We start from the raw sequence: 15,534 nt of genomic DNA, 5'->3' as shown, positions 1-15,534 counted from the left end.
ATTAAGTATTTTTATCTTTGCCAACACGATAGGTAAGATCCATTCTCCCATAGTTGCTTTGATTTGTCTTTAACTATCAATATCATTGAGCACCGTTTCATGAATTTGTTCCCTGTTTGTATTTTTTACTTCTGAGTGTGAATCACCTATTCATATCCTTTGTCCACTTTTCCACTGGTATATCTTTCTCCACCTGAATTATATGGACCCCTCTTCAATCGAGGAAATGAACCCTTAAGGCAAATATTTCCTTCAGTTTACCCTTTCTCTTTTGTCTTTGTTTACAGTATTTCAGACCATCCTAAGTGTTTACACGTTTTTAAATTTCTCAATACCCAGGAAATTTGTTGAGAGTTGGACTACATCCTAAGATCCATCCAAGTCTAAAGAAGATGCCACAAATACCATCAAACTGCAAAATGAAAGGACTGTGAGTCCAGTGGTGGATTTTTGTAGACTTTAGCAGGTGAGTGAAAGCCACTTCTATTGTCTAGGCCTTTCCAAGGATTCTGACATCTCTTCTGTAAAATACTCAACTCTGCCTTGTATTAGCAGAACAGTCAACATTACAATCAAAATATGATTTTTCAAATGTTTTTAAAATGTTTTTATTAGTTATAAAAGTAACATGGTTCACTACAGTGATTCAATTTTTTAAATCTAACAATAGGTTCTGGATTTTTAATATCCAGGCTCTACCCTTCCATCATGCCTACCCTTCAGGAATGTGCTGGACAACTCTATCAATGTTTGGGGTAAAGGAACATGATTCATGAAAAGGATGAATCTCCCTTAGAAGGTTTGATGAGTTCAAGGATGCTCTAAGACTTCTTCACGGGGAGGAAAAGAAAGTAACAGCTTTAAATGAAGATATTAAATGACTTGGAGGCAGCTTTATAGAATTTATGATATAGTTTTAAACTTTTTGGAAAATATGGATCCTCTTACCTATAAACTTTCTCCTCTCTAAAACTTAAACTATTAAGGTTAAAAGTGAAAGTGGCATCCGACTCTTTGTGACTCCATGGACTATAGGCCAGGATACTGGAGTGAGTAGCCTTTCTCTTCTCCAGGGGATCTTCTCAACCCAGGAATCAAACCAAGGTCTCCTGTATTGCAGACAGATTCTTTACCAACTGAGCTATCAGGGAAGCTCAACTATTAAGGTAAAAAACTCAATCATCTAAATTAGAGATTCTCAAAACTTTATGTGCATATGGATCACTTGGGGATCTTGTTTAAACGCAAATTATGTGGTTCTGTGGGGGCAGGGGAACAGTGCTTTGGGCAGGACTGAGATTCTGCATTTTTAACAAGCTGCTTTTTCCCAAACCTCTCAGTAGCTGGGCTCTAAAATACTTCTGTGAACACATTCCCCTTGCTCATTGTAGTATTCTATGTACATATACACATGCTTTATATATATCTTTATATTCTTGCTTTCTAAAACATTAATTGAGAAATAGGCCATTGTTACAGAAACCACAATGCACTTCATGAAAAAACATTGGGTACAAAGGCAAAACAGTGACAAATTGATACTTTCTTGCTTGGTCACGCCTGATTTAAGGAAATGAACCCCAAATAGGCTATGTGAATTGGAAATTGACTTCAACCACATTTAAATTGTTGTCTTTTAAAATATTAGCAGTTGAGTGTGTAAACCAATATTTATTTTCTAATCAAAGGTTTGTGGCAAATGGTTTATAAATGAAAGAAATGAGGGAAGAATGCTTTGAAATGTTTCTCGTAATAGAAATGGAAATAGGATATTTTATTTCTTTAAATGGCAGGCACAGGCTTCAGCTAAAATTCATCCTGGTCTTGAAAGAGGAAATTATATGAAAAACTGATCATAGTATAAAAGCCCAGGCCAGCACCTCTCTGCCAGCGATCATAATAAATATCTTTCAGCAGAAAAAAAGTTGAAGATCCAGCTACATTAAGGAAGAATCTGTTAACAGAATAATTGTATACTGAGGATCCCTTTAAGAAAAGCTTCCAAAATTCCATTATCTTAACTGTCACTCGCCACTTTGAGTTGTCTCAGCGCTGTGTGTTTTCATGAATTACCAGAGCTGTTTGTTTTTTCCTTTATCAGTCATCACCCTGTCAGCCGGGCCATTCATAACAACTTTTGGCAGCTCATCAGGAGAGTTCAGGGCTTGAATAGGACCCTATCAACTCTCACACCTCATTGTGTGAAACTGTTTACCAGCATTGCCTTTTTCTGTAAATATTACAAGCAGAGCCCTGAAAAGTGGAGATGCGTGAAAACAAAATGGACAAATCTTGTAGCAGTTGGTGGAGATGGCAGATGGGGGTGGGGTGGGGGAAGTGACTGAGAATTTACAAGTACTCATGTTTCCTTTATTGGGCTGAATCCTACCTAGTCACTGGGCTTGAATTCTTGTGTATGCTGGCTAATTAGACGATATTTAATCTGACTTAACATTGGTGTCAGTTTGGTGAAAGTGAGGCTCTGTGATTAGGGAGTACAGACCGGGCGTCTGCCACAGTTCTGCTCACTTCCTCTAATTTAATGCCCCCCTTCCCAGAGTATTGTCACCCTGGATGAGTTGAGTTCCCCACTGTCTTTTCTGCTTGACTGGTAACAAGGTGGCCCCCATGAACACCAACAGCAAATGGACCGACTCAAGTCTCCTGGTCTTAACAGCCTGAAGTTCTGCCAGATTCACCCATCAGAAATAATTTCCTCTTGAAAACCAATGGCAGTAAGTCTCTATGGAAGCTAATATCACCAACTTGCAAATGGGTATGATTTTTTGGTTATTGTTGTTGTTCTCTATTTTTACTGAAGTTATATATGCACAGATTTTTGAAGGGTCAAGTAGTTTCAGGTTTTGTGATTAAAAAATTAAAAAATTAAGCCTTCTCCCCAGCCTCCCACCCTACCCACCAGAGGCAACCACTTTCAATTCTTACAGCAGATTATTTAGAAAATAATGTCACAGGGAGAAATAGGTTGTTTTGCTTTACCAGTGTTGGGATGTTACATAAATGAAATCATTGCTGTGACTTGCTTAAGCCTTTACCATGAAGGTGGATTTTCTTTAATTACTTTTTTAAAACCAAGGTATAATTTATATACAATGAATGCACAGATTTTCAATGTACCATTCAATACATTTTCAGTTCAGTTCAGTCGCTCATTCGTGTCCAACTCTTTGTGATCCATGGACTGCAGCCGCCAGGCCTCCCTGTCCATCACCATATATATTTTAATGAAAGAATATACTGACATAACTGTATATCAAACTGCAGAACATTTGCAATACCCCCAAAAGTTCCTTCTAGATCCTTGCAATCAGTCCCCTTCTGTAAAGCAATCGCCTTTCTTATTTCTTTCACTGTAGATCACATCTACCTGCTCTGGAACTTTCTGTAAGGCATTATATATCATGTACTCTTTTGTTCCTGACTTCTTTTGCTCAAAATGATATGTTTGAGATTCATGCAGAAATTCTTTTTAACTGGCAAGTAGTGTTCCATTGTATAAAAATACTGCTGTTTGTTTATCAATTTTCTTTATTGATGCTCATTTGTTTCCACTTTGGGGATGTTTTTATTATTGATTTATGGAAGTTTTATACATTCTAGACAAGCTCTTTGTCAGAAATTGACTTTGCAACTCTCTCTCCCAGTCTGTATTTTATCTTTTCATATTCTCAATGGTATTACTTGATGAGAAATTTTACATTTTGGTTATGTCCATCTTTTGATTTATTTTATGATTTGTGCTTTTTGTATCTTATCAAAGAGCTCTTTGCCAACCATGAGATCATGCAAATACTCTTCTATGTTTTCTTTTAGAAAACACTGAAGCTTTCTAGTTTCAGATTTTACATGAAGGATTCCTTTCCTATCTAAATATAATTTTTGTGTATGGTGTGATGTAGAGGTCGAGGTTCTTTCTGTTTTAAATATGAGTATACAATTGTTCTAGCATCATTTGTTGCGAAAACTTTCCTTTCCACATGGGTGTGTGTGTGTGTGTGTGTGTGTGTGTGTATTTCAGGACTTTATTCTGCTTCACTGACTTTTTTATCTTCCTTATGTAAGTAACAGCGTCTTAATTATTGTAGTTTTCAGCACAATTTAAAAGTACAGGCTTTCAAAATTTGTTTTTCTTTCTCAGGTTATTTTTACTATTTTTTTAGCTCTTGCATTTTCATATACATATATAATCAACTTGTTAATTTCTACTACAAGCCTCATGGAATTTTGATTGGGACTGCACTGAATTTATAGATCAATTAGGGATGAACTGAAACTTTAGCAGTATTGATTTTTCCCATCCTTAAACATGTTATATGATTTAAGTTTTTATTTAATAACTTTCTACAGTATGTAGCAGTTTTAAGAATATAAGTCTTATCTATATTTTCTTTGAGTATTTTATGCCTTTCCTACAAATGTAAATGAATTGCTTTTTAATTTCATTTTCTAATAATTTGCTGGTAACTTTTGAAATATAAATTTTGTATATTGACCTTAATTCTTGTGACTAAATTCACTCTTCAGTTCTAGTTGTTTTGGGGGGGGGGTAGATTCCTTAGAGTGTTTTCTATATACAATCATGTCAACTGTGAAAGAAAAGACTTTTGCTTCTTTTTAATTTTTATACTTTTATTTTTTTCTTACATTGTTGTGCCAGATAGGGTTTCCAGTATATTGTTGAATAGATGTGGAGACATTGGGTATCTTGTTCCTGAACTAAGAAGCATTCACTATTTCACCACTAAGTATGACATTAACTGTTGTTTCTTCATATATGCCCATTATCAAGTTGATGAAATTCCTTTCTTTTCCTAGAGTTCTGAGTTTCTTTTCATGAATGAGTATGCCATTTTGTCAAAAATGTTTTTGCATCAATTGAGATTTTTCTTCTCTTTGATTCTGTTAATGTGATGAATTACAACTATTGATTTCATAATGTAAAATCAACCTTTAATCCCGGCAAAAGCTCCATTTATTAATAACATTTGTTCTTTTCATATAACACTGAATTTGATTTGTTAATATTTTATTGAGGACTTTGTATATTTATTCATGTAAGATATTGGTCTATAATTTTCTTTTCTTGTAATGTCTTTGTCAGGTTTTAATAACAGGGTTATGTTGGCCTCATTAAACTACTTGAAAAGCATTTCCTTCTATTTTCTCAAAGAGTTTATATAACACTGGTATTAGTTTTGTCCTTAAACCCTTGATAGAATTTGTTGAGTAAAGCCATCTGGACCTGAGGCTTTCTCTGTTGAAAGGTTTTTAATTATGAATTCAATTTTGAAAATGGATATAAAGCTCTTTGAATTTTTCTATTTCTTCTTGTGCTAATTTTGGTAAGATGTGCTTTTTGAGGGATTTGTCCACTTGTTCTAAGTTGTTGAAATTATAGGCGTAAAGTCATTAATGTTTCTGTCTTCTTGGAGGATTGAATCCTTTTTCATCAAGTAATAAGCCTCTCTATCACTGGTAATATTTCTTGTCCAATCTTGTTTTGATATTAATAAAGCTACTTCAGCTTTCTTTTGAGCAGTGTCTGCATGGAACATCTTTTTTCATTCTTTAATCTATTTATGTCTTTATATTTAAAGTGGTATTCTTGTAGCCAGCATATAGTTGACTCTTGCTTCTTATCTAATATAACAATCTACCTTTGAATTAGTGTAGCTTACATTTAATGTGATTATCAATATGGTTGAATTAAAATCTACCATCTAACCAGCTGTTTCCTATTTGTTCCATTTTGTCTTTCGTTTCCTTTCATTTTGCCTCCTTTTTAATTAATTGAGCATTTTCTATGATTCAATGTTATTTACATTATCGAATTATCATGTGCAACTCTTTTTAAAAAATTGAATATTTCAGGGTTTACCATGTACCTCTTATCTAATCAGTCTACTTTCATATTATATCCCATTTCATGTCTGCTATAAGGGTGTTCATTGGAAGGACTGATGCTGAAGCTGAAACTCCAATACTTTGGCCACCTCATGAGAAGAGTTGACTCACTGGAAAAGACCCTGATGCTGGGAGGGGTTGGGGGCAGGAGGAGAAGGGGACAACAGAGGATGAGATGGCTAGATGGCATCACCGACTCGATGGACATGAGTTTGAGTAAACTCTGGGAGTTGGTGATGGACAGGGAGGCCTGGCGTGCTGCAATTCATGGGGTCGCAAAGAGTCGGACATGAGTGAGTGATTGAACTGAACTGAAATGATAAGGACAATATACCCCCAATTTCTTCTCTCATCTCTTGTTCTGTTTTTGCCACATATTTACTCTTACATATGCTATAAATACACAATATTACTTTTTTTGCTTTAGGTAGTTATCTTTCAGAGCAACTGAAAGCAACAAAAAATTAAATTTGGACTTTGTTTACCTTTAGTTATTCCATTTCCAGGGCTCTTAATTTCTTTGTGAGGATTCAAATTTCTGTCTGCTATTATATGCTTCTGTCTAAAGCACTCTTTAACATTACATATAACATTGATATACTGGCAATTAATTTGCTCATATTTGTTTTATGGTTTTGGTTCAGAAAAGTCTTTATTTCCTGTTCCTTTTTGAAAGACATTTTTGCTGGGTATAGGTTCTGACTTGACAGTTTTTTGCTGTTGTTCAGCTACAGAGACCTCATCCCTTGCATAGTTTCTGGAGAAGTCTACTCTAACTCTTTAATTTTCATTCCTCTATATGCTGTGTGTCTTTTTCCCACTGACTCCCTTCATAACTTCCTTTGTCTCTGGTTTTCAGCAGTTTCTACGTAATATGCATATGGTGTGGGCATATCTTGGGGAGGGGAGGATTAATTCTGCTAGGTGTTCTTTGAGTTTTTTGGTATCTGTTATTCATTTTGGAATATTCTTGAGTATTATTTCTCCTTATTTTTTCTTCCTGGGATGCCAATTATACATAAGTTAGATCTTTTGTTGTTTCACATCTCTTGGATGCTCTGTTGTGTTTTTCCAACCACTCTCTATCCTTCTGCACTGTTCTGCAATCCATGTCAGAACTGGTATAAACCCAGTTTCCATACATGTGAGGGTTTGACTGAAGAAAGTTCATTGCTGTTATATCCTCTCTTATTCTCCAAATCCCTATGGGTTTATCCCTTTAAAAGATTGCTTTCTGGGACTTCTCTAGTGGTCCAGTGGTTAAGAATCCACCTTGCAATGCAGAGGGCTTGGGTTCAATCCTTTGTGGTGGAACTAAGATCCCACATGCCTTGGAGCAACTAAGCCCACATGTGGCAACTAAGACCCAATGCAGCCCAATAAATAAGATTGTTTTCTGCCATTTTAGTGGTCTTGGGAGGGAGTGAAAGTAGATGCACATGGGCAGTCTGCCATTCTTTACCTGAAGTCAACTGTGAATTTCATTATTTAAGTTAAACTTAGTGGTGGTAAGGAACTAAATTTCCTATTATCTTTGAAGTCAATCTGTTATATCATCTTTCTCATTTTAAATCACTTTTGCAGTCTCAAAAATAAGAGAAAAGAATCACAAATAATGATAGCTAACATCTATTATATATTTACCATATGCTAGTGTTATAAATGCTATAAATGAAATTTTATTCTCATAACATGTTTATAATATAGACAATCTGTTTTTTTTTTCTTTTCATTTTTACAGGTGAAGATAAACTGAGGCACAGAAGATTAAGTAATTTTCCCCAAAATTCATAAATAGAAAATGACAGAACTTGGCTTCTTAACCACTATATTCTAACTGCTTCCAACAGATGGGAAGATGGTGGCTTTTAGGTACTATCTCTATTTTTGTTCTCTGCAATCCTTCATGTATTACTGTTAACTTTCCAAGAATCTTAATCTATTAATCAGCAAGTACATATTCAGTGCCTGTTATGTGCCCAGAATTGTTCTGCTCACTGTATAACGGTATAAAGAAATACAGCCAGGCCATTTCCTTCAGGGAGTTTACAGCTCTCCAAGAGAAGGCCCCCACAAATCTGAAAATAAGCTTAATGTACAAAGTGGAACCATCATTCAGAAAAATGAAAGCTTGATTTGATCTGGGTGCTCAGAAGCCATGAAAAACTCATTAAAAACCCTGATGGTTATTTAAGAGTTTACTTAGCTGCTGGCTTACCTATGCTGCCTTTCATCTCTTCCCTTACCTCCTTTTTTTTTTTTTGCAGCCTAATTTTAGCTATTGTACTGTTCATAAATATTTCTTCCACAGAGCAAATTTTAAAAAATCATTTATTTATTTGGCTGCATTGGTCTTAGTTGCAGCACAGGGAACCTTTGTTGCAGCACGTGTGGTTCTCTCGTTGCTACACACATGTTGCAGTGTGTGTGGGCTCAGTAGCTGTGGCATGAGGCTTAGATACCCCACAGCACGTGGGATCTTATTTCCCTGACTAGGGATCGAACCCATGTCCCCTGCATTGGAAGGTGGATTCTTAATCACTGGACAACCAGGGAAGCCCCCACAGAGCAAATTAAGAGGATTGTTTATAAGCTCAAAACATCTTTGTGAAAGTTTAAAGTGGGAAGAGTCTCAAATTCTTGGTCATAGTGATATATGGAGATATATATATATATGTGTATGTGTATATATATATATATATATATATATATAAAGCTTTATAGATATATATACTTTTATCTCAACTACCTCCTTTCCTTGTCAAGTTACATAACTAAGAATGAACATGTGTTAACATTAGGTGTTCTCTGTTATTTCTGGAATGGCAGTGAGTAAACAAAGGCTTCATTGATGTAATATTGTCTTTAGGTTGGCTAGCAGAGTAACTGCCTCCCAATAAAAACCTAGCAAATTTTTATTGTTTCATGGATTGAATGCATGAAATTAAAGAAATCCTAGGGTGACTCTTTTTATAGTTGATGAAGAAAATCCTCATGAGTTTGTATTATAATTTGAAGGGATTTTCCTAATGCAATACATGTCAACACACCTTAGAGAAAAAGTTGTCATTGATCTATTATCCTGACACCAAATCTCTTTTAGGATTAAGGGACAGGATTCATTCACAGTGTCAGACCACTCCCTCCCCAGTGCAATACATAGCAGACATTAGGTGTTTGTTGGTTGGAAATATTTGTTAGGTGAAAAAATGAATCATTTGACAGTCTCTAGTTTGATGGTGAAGAAGTCTAAGTGCTCAATAACCACTTCTCCCAGTGACAGGTTCTACACAAAACTAACAGTAACAACAGAACAGTGTTTTAGGAGAAACTTGATAATGTAGCAGTCAGATCATGTACTTTGAAGCCAAGCAGACTAGAGTCTAGTCCTATCTCTGCCACTTAGGAGCTAGCATGTGACCCTCAGGGAGGTTGCTTAACCTCTTCAAGTCTCAACTTCCCAATCTTTCAACTGGGAGCAGTAACAGTATTCCATATGCTTGTTGTGAGGATTAAAAAAGATACTCTGCACTGTGACGCATTACAGTAAGCGCTCAACACACGGTAAATAAAGTTGTTATTCTACAAGGATTTTAGGAGTTGAGGCTGTGGCCATTTGGATCTGTAAAGAATCTTGACAACAGTGGGAAAATCTAAAACAGAGGAGCTTATATACTTCCTGTGTTTCTCTTGTCTTGCTTTAGGAATTTTGAGTGATGTATGTTTGGTAGTATGAGTATGTGAAAGGACGCAGAGGTGCAGCGGGACAGGATCTAGAAATTCTTTCTACCTTTAGAGAAATGCCCTCTACCAAGGATTTATGCTAACAGGGCCCACAGGCCCACCCTATCAGCTGAGGATGAAAACAGCCAGAGACAATGGGATATGACACAGTAATGAGTTCTCATTTGTCAGGTGTCTACTTGCCGATATGGTCTAAGGATATGGTGTTCAATAATTTCTAGAAATTGGTAATAATGATACCATTTACACGGCAGCTCCTCTGGCAGTTTTCAAAGTGCTTTCACATACACTCTCTGTTTAATTTCCACCACCGTGCTATGAGGAACCTGAAATAAATATTATCATTCCCATTTTATAGATGAGTAAATATATTCTGAAAAATGAAATGACCACGTCCAAGGTCACACAGCTGCTCAGTAATCAACCTCAGATTTAAACCTGAGTTCTCACTCAGGGGTCATTAATTTTTTTTCCCACGAAACTAAAGAGCTTGTTTATTCTACATAACTCATGTAGTATTTTGAATATTAAGTGTACTTGCCCCCATGCTCCCTGGTTTAGTCGGTAAAGAATCTGCTGCAATGCAGGAGACCTGGGTTCAATCTCTGGGTTGGGAAGATCCCCTGGAGAAGGAAATGGCAACCCACTCCAGTATTCTTGTCTGAAATCCTATGAGCAGAGGAGCCTGGTGAACTACAGTCAATGGGGGTTGCAAGAGTTGAACACGACAGAGCAACTAAATCACCACCACGTACCCCTGCTAGACCTTTAAGGATTTGTGTTCATAAGGTCATTTAGTAATAAGAATCTGCCTGCAATATAGGGACGCAGGAGACATGAGTTCACTCCCTAGGTCGGGAAGATCCCCTGGAGGAGGAAATGGCAATCCACCCCAGTATTCTTGCCTAGAGAATCCCATAGACAGAGAAGCCTGGCAGGCTACAGGCCATGGGGTCACAGAGTTGGACACAGCTGAGAGACTGAGCATGCACACATGGAAGAATAGCTCACCTTCTGTGTCTTTTTTGTCCTACAGAGAACAATATTTGTCATCCAGATACACCTAGTGTTTAATGATGTCAATAAGGAAACAGTCCACCCTTTGGTTAAAAGACTCTTGAGTCTGCAAGGACCACTGATTGTCCAGAGGAGGCCATGGTTATTCTGGTGAAGCACAAGGGCATGGTCATTTTGATCAGTCACTCTACAGAGGGTCCAAAGCTGTGAAGCAGAGTAAACTCAGGACAGACAGCTGGAATCCTGGGAGTGTAACCTCACCAACAGATGAGGTAGTGATGGATGACTCCTGGTTATAGTCTTTTCCCTTTTCCTCTCTCAATTTATATTCTGAGTTGTTACCTAGAATAAATCCTACAGCTTCTAATTAATGCACTCATTGTCTTTGTTTTGAATGGAAAAGGGAAAAAATATGTTCATACCCCTGCTGGCAGCATACGAAGTATGCCTAAAGTGGAATATCTTTCTCCATCGTGAATAACATTAATCTCTGTAGTCCTCCAAAGTAACTAATTGCCACAGAGTTGAATTTCTATTTGTACGGATGGGTGGTATCCTTTATGAGTTTCCGGGTGACAGTTTGTTGCAGGAAAGATTCTCTCCAGAAACCCTTCTTAAGATTATCATCAAATTCCTTAATCAAGAAGGAGAAGTCAAACCGGTTAGGCTAGATGCACAGGCAACCAGTTGGCAACAAACTGAGCTCATCAGTCCTGGATTCTTTTTTTTTTCCCCATTTATTTTTATTAGTTGGAGGCTAATTACTTCACTACATTGCAGTGGGTTTTGTCATACATTGACATGAATCAGCCATGGATTTACATGTATTTCCCATCCCGATCCCCCCTCCACCTCCCTCTCCACCCGATTCCTCTGGGTCTTCCCAGTGCACCAGGCCCAAGCACTTGTCTCATGCATCCAGCCTGGGCTGGTGATCTGTTTCACCCTAGATAATATACATTCTTAACTGTCAGAGAGGATGGGTGGATAAAGCTACAGCGGGCTTGTTGTCCATTACAAGTCTCCCAAAGGGAGGGGAGCAGCCACGCCAGTTTTCTTCTATCCTGAGCCTGTCTTGTGTTGTTCTAAGTGTGTGAGTGTGAGCTGCCTGCACACACCCATGCCCTCTGATGAGATGATGATGGGAATGGTGAACCTGAAGATGCCATGGCCACTGCGCCCTGTTCTCAACAGAACCTCCTTTTGTTCCAACAATAACAATTTTCAATAAGAAGAATCATTACATTTTCCCCATTTCTGTATAAGGGCTTGGAGAGATACCTTACTTTGTTCGAGGTCACACAATTATTAAATGGCAATGTAGGAATTTGAGCCTGGGTCTGTCTGCCCCCAACTCAAGGCTTTTGAGCATCACTCTTATTGTCTCTACTGGGATAATGGCTTCCTTGTGGTAACTGTTAGAAGCTGGAAAATGTGGGCCTGAGGGAACTTTTCAATATGAAATGCTAACTCTTTGCCTACCAAGATTCTTATTTTTAAAAACCCAGAGGAAGTTCATATTAATAGATTTATTTAACATTTATGTACAATATTTACATTTACAAAATGCTTTGCAGTGTAACAGAATGGGCAGAAATTTTTATTGCGGCATATAATTGTCTTTTCTTTCATATTCATTTATTCCTTTGATTTATTTCAAATGTTCTCCACTTGGTCTTCTGAGATCATGTACAATGGTAACAAATTTAAAATAAGATTAATAAAAGATTATTTTGTATCACTCCTAGGGAAAACTGAGCAGGGCCATGCCATTCTCTGTTCTTGATAAATGTTATGCAAAAGCGCATAATATCGTCCCCAGCACACTGCCTGTAACACCAGCTGTGCTTGTTCATGGTGCTTTGAAACTGTATTTGGTTCCTATTCCTCATTTATTTTGTGGAGTTTGTTTTCTGCCCTTCAGCTGGTTGGGGCGCTCCATATTTGGGATGATAAGCTGCAGTCTGTCATCTGAAGAGGCTGCACTATGGCCTTTCTTCACTGATCACCAAGGCAGAAACCTCTGCAGACTTTTCTCGCTGATGATTCCCTCTGCCTGGAAAGCCTTCTTCCCCAGATGGTCCCATAACTACTACCTTCTCTTCACTTGAGCCTGAGATCAAATGGCACCTTCTCCAAGAGGCCCTGCCTTGACCCCAGGTCCCAAAGAAACTCCCCCATCAGTGTATCCTGGCATTCTCTTTTATTTTCTCTTTTAGCATGTAAGATTCTTTAGTAAAAACCCTAGAATTGGGCTTCCCTGGTAGTCCAAAAATGGTTAAGAATCTTCCTGCCCGTGCAGGGGAACATGGGTTCGATTCCTGGTCCAGGAAGATGCCACATGCTGCGGGGAAATGAAGCCTGGGCACCACAACCACTGAACTAGTGCTCTAGAGCCCGGGAGTTGCAACTACTGAAGCCCTCAAGCCCTACAGCCTGTGCTCGGCAACAAGAGAAGCCACTGCAGTGAGAAGCCTGCACACACAGTGAAGAATAGTCCCACGCACCACAACTAGAGGAAGCCTGTGAGCAGCACTGAGGACCCAGCACAGCTGAAAATAAATAAATAAATAATTTTAAACCCCTAGAATTGCACTGTTTGATAAGAATAAATGTATATAATAGTTATTGATAAGTTAATATTTTGTCATTTTTAAGTTGCTAAGGAATCTCTTTAATATAAAGTACTCCGAAGGCTTACAACACATTGCTTATCTTTTTAGAGTCAGACCATCACTTTGGAGGGCATACAAATATATGGCTAGGGGAAAATGTCTGTATTTGGTTACCTTTCAGGTTCTAAATCTAAATAACTTCAGTGCATGATCAGAAGATTAAAATTTTACTCTCAAAAAGTTTTTCTCATCCTTGTATATGTGTGTGTGTGAATATTAATTTTTTTTTTCTTTAAGAATTGCAGGTAGGGTGCCTAACTAAACTGTGGTTTAGAAAGACAAGTGTGGAGGTCTGCCCTGGGAGGGAGGGTTGGGGGACAGACAAGATTGGGTAAGTGGTTCTTGACCCTGGCTGTATGTTATTAACAATGATCTATCCTACCAACTAGAACCAGTAAAAAATCAGACCCTGGAGGGTAAGCCCAGGCACTAGTGATTTTTTTTTTTTTAAGTCTTTATTGAATTTGTTATAATAATAACGCTTCTACTTTATGTTTTGTTTTTTTGACCCGAGGCATGTGAAATCTCAGCTCCCTGACCAGGGATCGAACCTGCACCCCCCTGCTTTGGATCACAGATTCTTAACCACTGGACTGCCAGGGAAGTCCCGGGCACTAGTGTTTTTTAAACTGTGCCAGGCGATCTGATCTGCAGCCAGGAATGAGAACCCTGGATTAGCAGGCTGCTATAGTCCATTCTTGAGAAAAGTGAGTGACCAGGGTAGCCGTTGTCAGCCCTGCCTCTCCCACGCCTGCCAGGTAGAGGTGCTTGATTCTCATCCAGCTCTGACCAAACCTGGAAAGAACTTAGGATCCCCCTCTTACCTGTGGGCGGTTTCTGAAACTGGTCTTGCTGTCTTCAACAATGTCCAATGAGCCTGGTGGTGCCATCAGGGCTCTCCACTCTTTTCCCTGTTTCGATTTCTTTTTTTTTTTTTTTTAAGCTGTGGGGCTTGTGGAGTCTTAGATCTTGGTTCCCTCACCAGGGATTAAACCTGGGCCCTCCGCAATGAAAGCACAGAGTCCTAACCACTGGACCACCAGGGAATTCCCCTTTTTTGATTTCCTGTTTGGTCTCTAGCTGTTCCCCTGGACCCTCAGCCCAAACCTCTGCCGACTCCTCTGTTTCTGGCTACTCTTTGCTTAGCTACTGCTGACTTCCGATTCATGGTGGCCTTATACCCCACGTCCAAGCCGCCAGCTTGGGTCTGGCTTCAAAGAGATGAACTACCCAGAACCACAGTGGAGGCTCCCTCCTGATTCATTCTAGCCTGACTCAGCTGCTGCCAAATCCCCCAACAGGGCAATCTCCTTGAACACGGCCCCTGAACATGGCCTTTGAATTCTTGGAGAAATAAACCCCACTCTCTGAGTAGGAGGCTATGTAAAGCCATGTGCAAGGGGCCAGGACACAGGGAGGGGTGAAAAATGCAGGCCATTAATGAAGTCAGCCAACCACAGATGGAAAGCAAATAAGGGAGATATTGATTGAGCATTTCTAGGAAAGAAGCAAAAACTGTGTGAACATCAGCTCTATGGGGAGTTTGATTCCATCTGAGGTGAAAATAAGGTGACAAAATGACAATTGTGATCACGTTGCCATGAAGCATCCAAAAGTTTGGCAACTCGGATGTGAGTTGAGAAAGGTGTATGAATTATTTAGACAAGTTAACATGGCAACTTCAGAATGCTGCTCACAAGCAGGAACCAGGGGACAGAATGGGCTCAGATGAGATCTTGGCAAAGACTGGGGGGCCTGCCATGCAAAGCTGCCTCCTCCCAGGAAAGGAATGGGGTAGTCAGGTCTTCAGCAACTACAGTGGGGTTCTTGGGAGCCTCTGCGGACTTGGTTGTATGAAGCATGCTCAGTTCATCTTTTTGTTTCTGGTGTAGGGGCCTCAACTCTCTGAATCTCTCTCCTTAATGCATGCACTCAGGCAGATTGTACCTCCCTGCCCCTTTGAGACATGAGAGGAAGGGTCATACATCACTTCCTTGTGGAAGCCATGAAGAGCCACCACTGTATTTTTGATGTTATTCTTCTCTTTTCCTCTGATGATGAATTGTCAACCTTGTGTTGAGATGGTGGCATTGAAAAATTGTAGAATCTCTGAGTCCCTGGGTGACTAAATTAAGCACAGCCACCTGCTGACCCACAGTGGACAGACACCATG

General features: G+C 38.8%; 1 long non-coding RNA gene and 1 other non-coding gene across 3 annotated transcripts; one reads left to right on the top strand and one right to left on the bottom strand.

Moving 5' to 3' along the window:
* The first annotated feature begins 334 nt into the window (after nt 1-334).
* On the top strand, nt 335-11,513 carry LOC122691719. 2 transcript variants are annotated; one of them, XR_006340488.1, is made up of 5 exons: nt 335-466; nt 1,074-1,166; nt 2,559-2,735; nt 7,667-7,797; nt 10,706-11,513. It is a non-coding gene; the product is annotated as an uncharacterized LOC122691719 (long non-coding RNA). The 2 variants fall into 2 exon arrangements; XR_006340487.1 differs by lacking the exon at nt 10,706-11,513 and having other exon boundaries at nt 7,667-10,270.
* A 2,821-nt stretch (nt 11,514-14,334) lies between these two features.
* On the bottom strand, nt 14,335-14,407 carry TRNAE-UUC. Its single transcript has one exon. It is a non-coding gene; the product is annotated as a tRNA-Glu (tRNA).
* Nucleotides 14,408-15,534: the final 1,127 nt, after the last annotated feature.

Source organism: Cervus elaphus, chromosome 4, assembly GCF_910594005.1.
Source record: "Cervus elaphus chromosome 4, mCerEla1.1, whole genome shotgun sequence".
In the NCBI taxonomy this organism is placed as follows: domain Eukaryota; kingdom Metazoa; phylum Chordata; class Mammalia; order Artiodactyla; family Cervidae; genus Cervus; species Cervus elaphus.
This window is presented reverse-complemented; position numbering and strand designations above follow the sequence as displayed.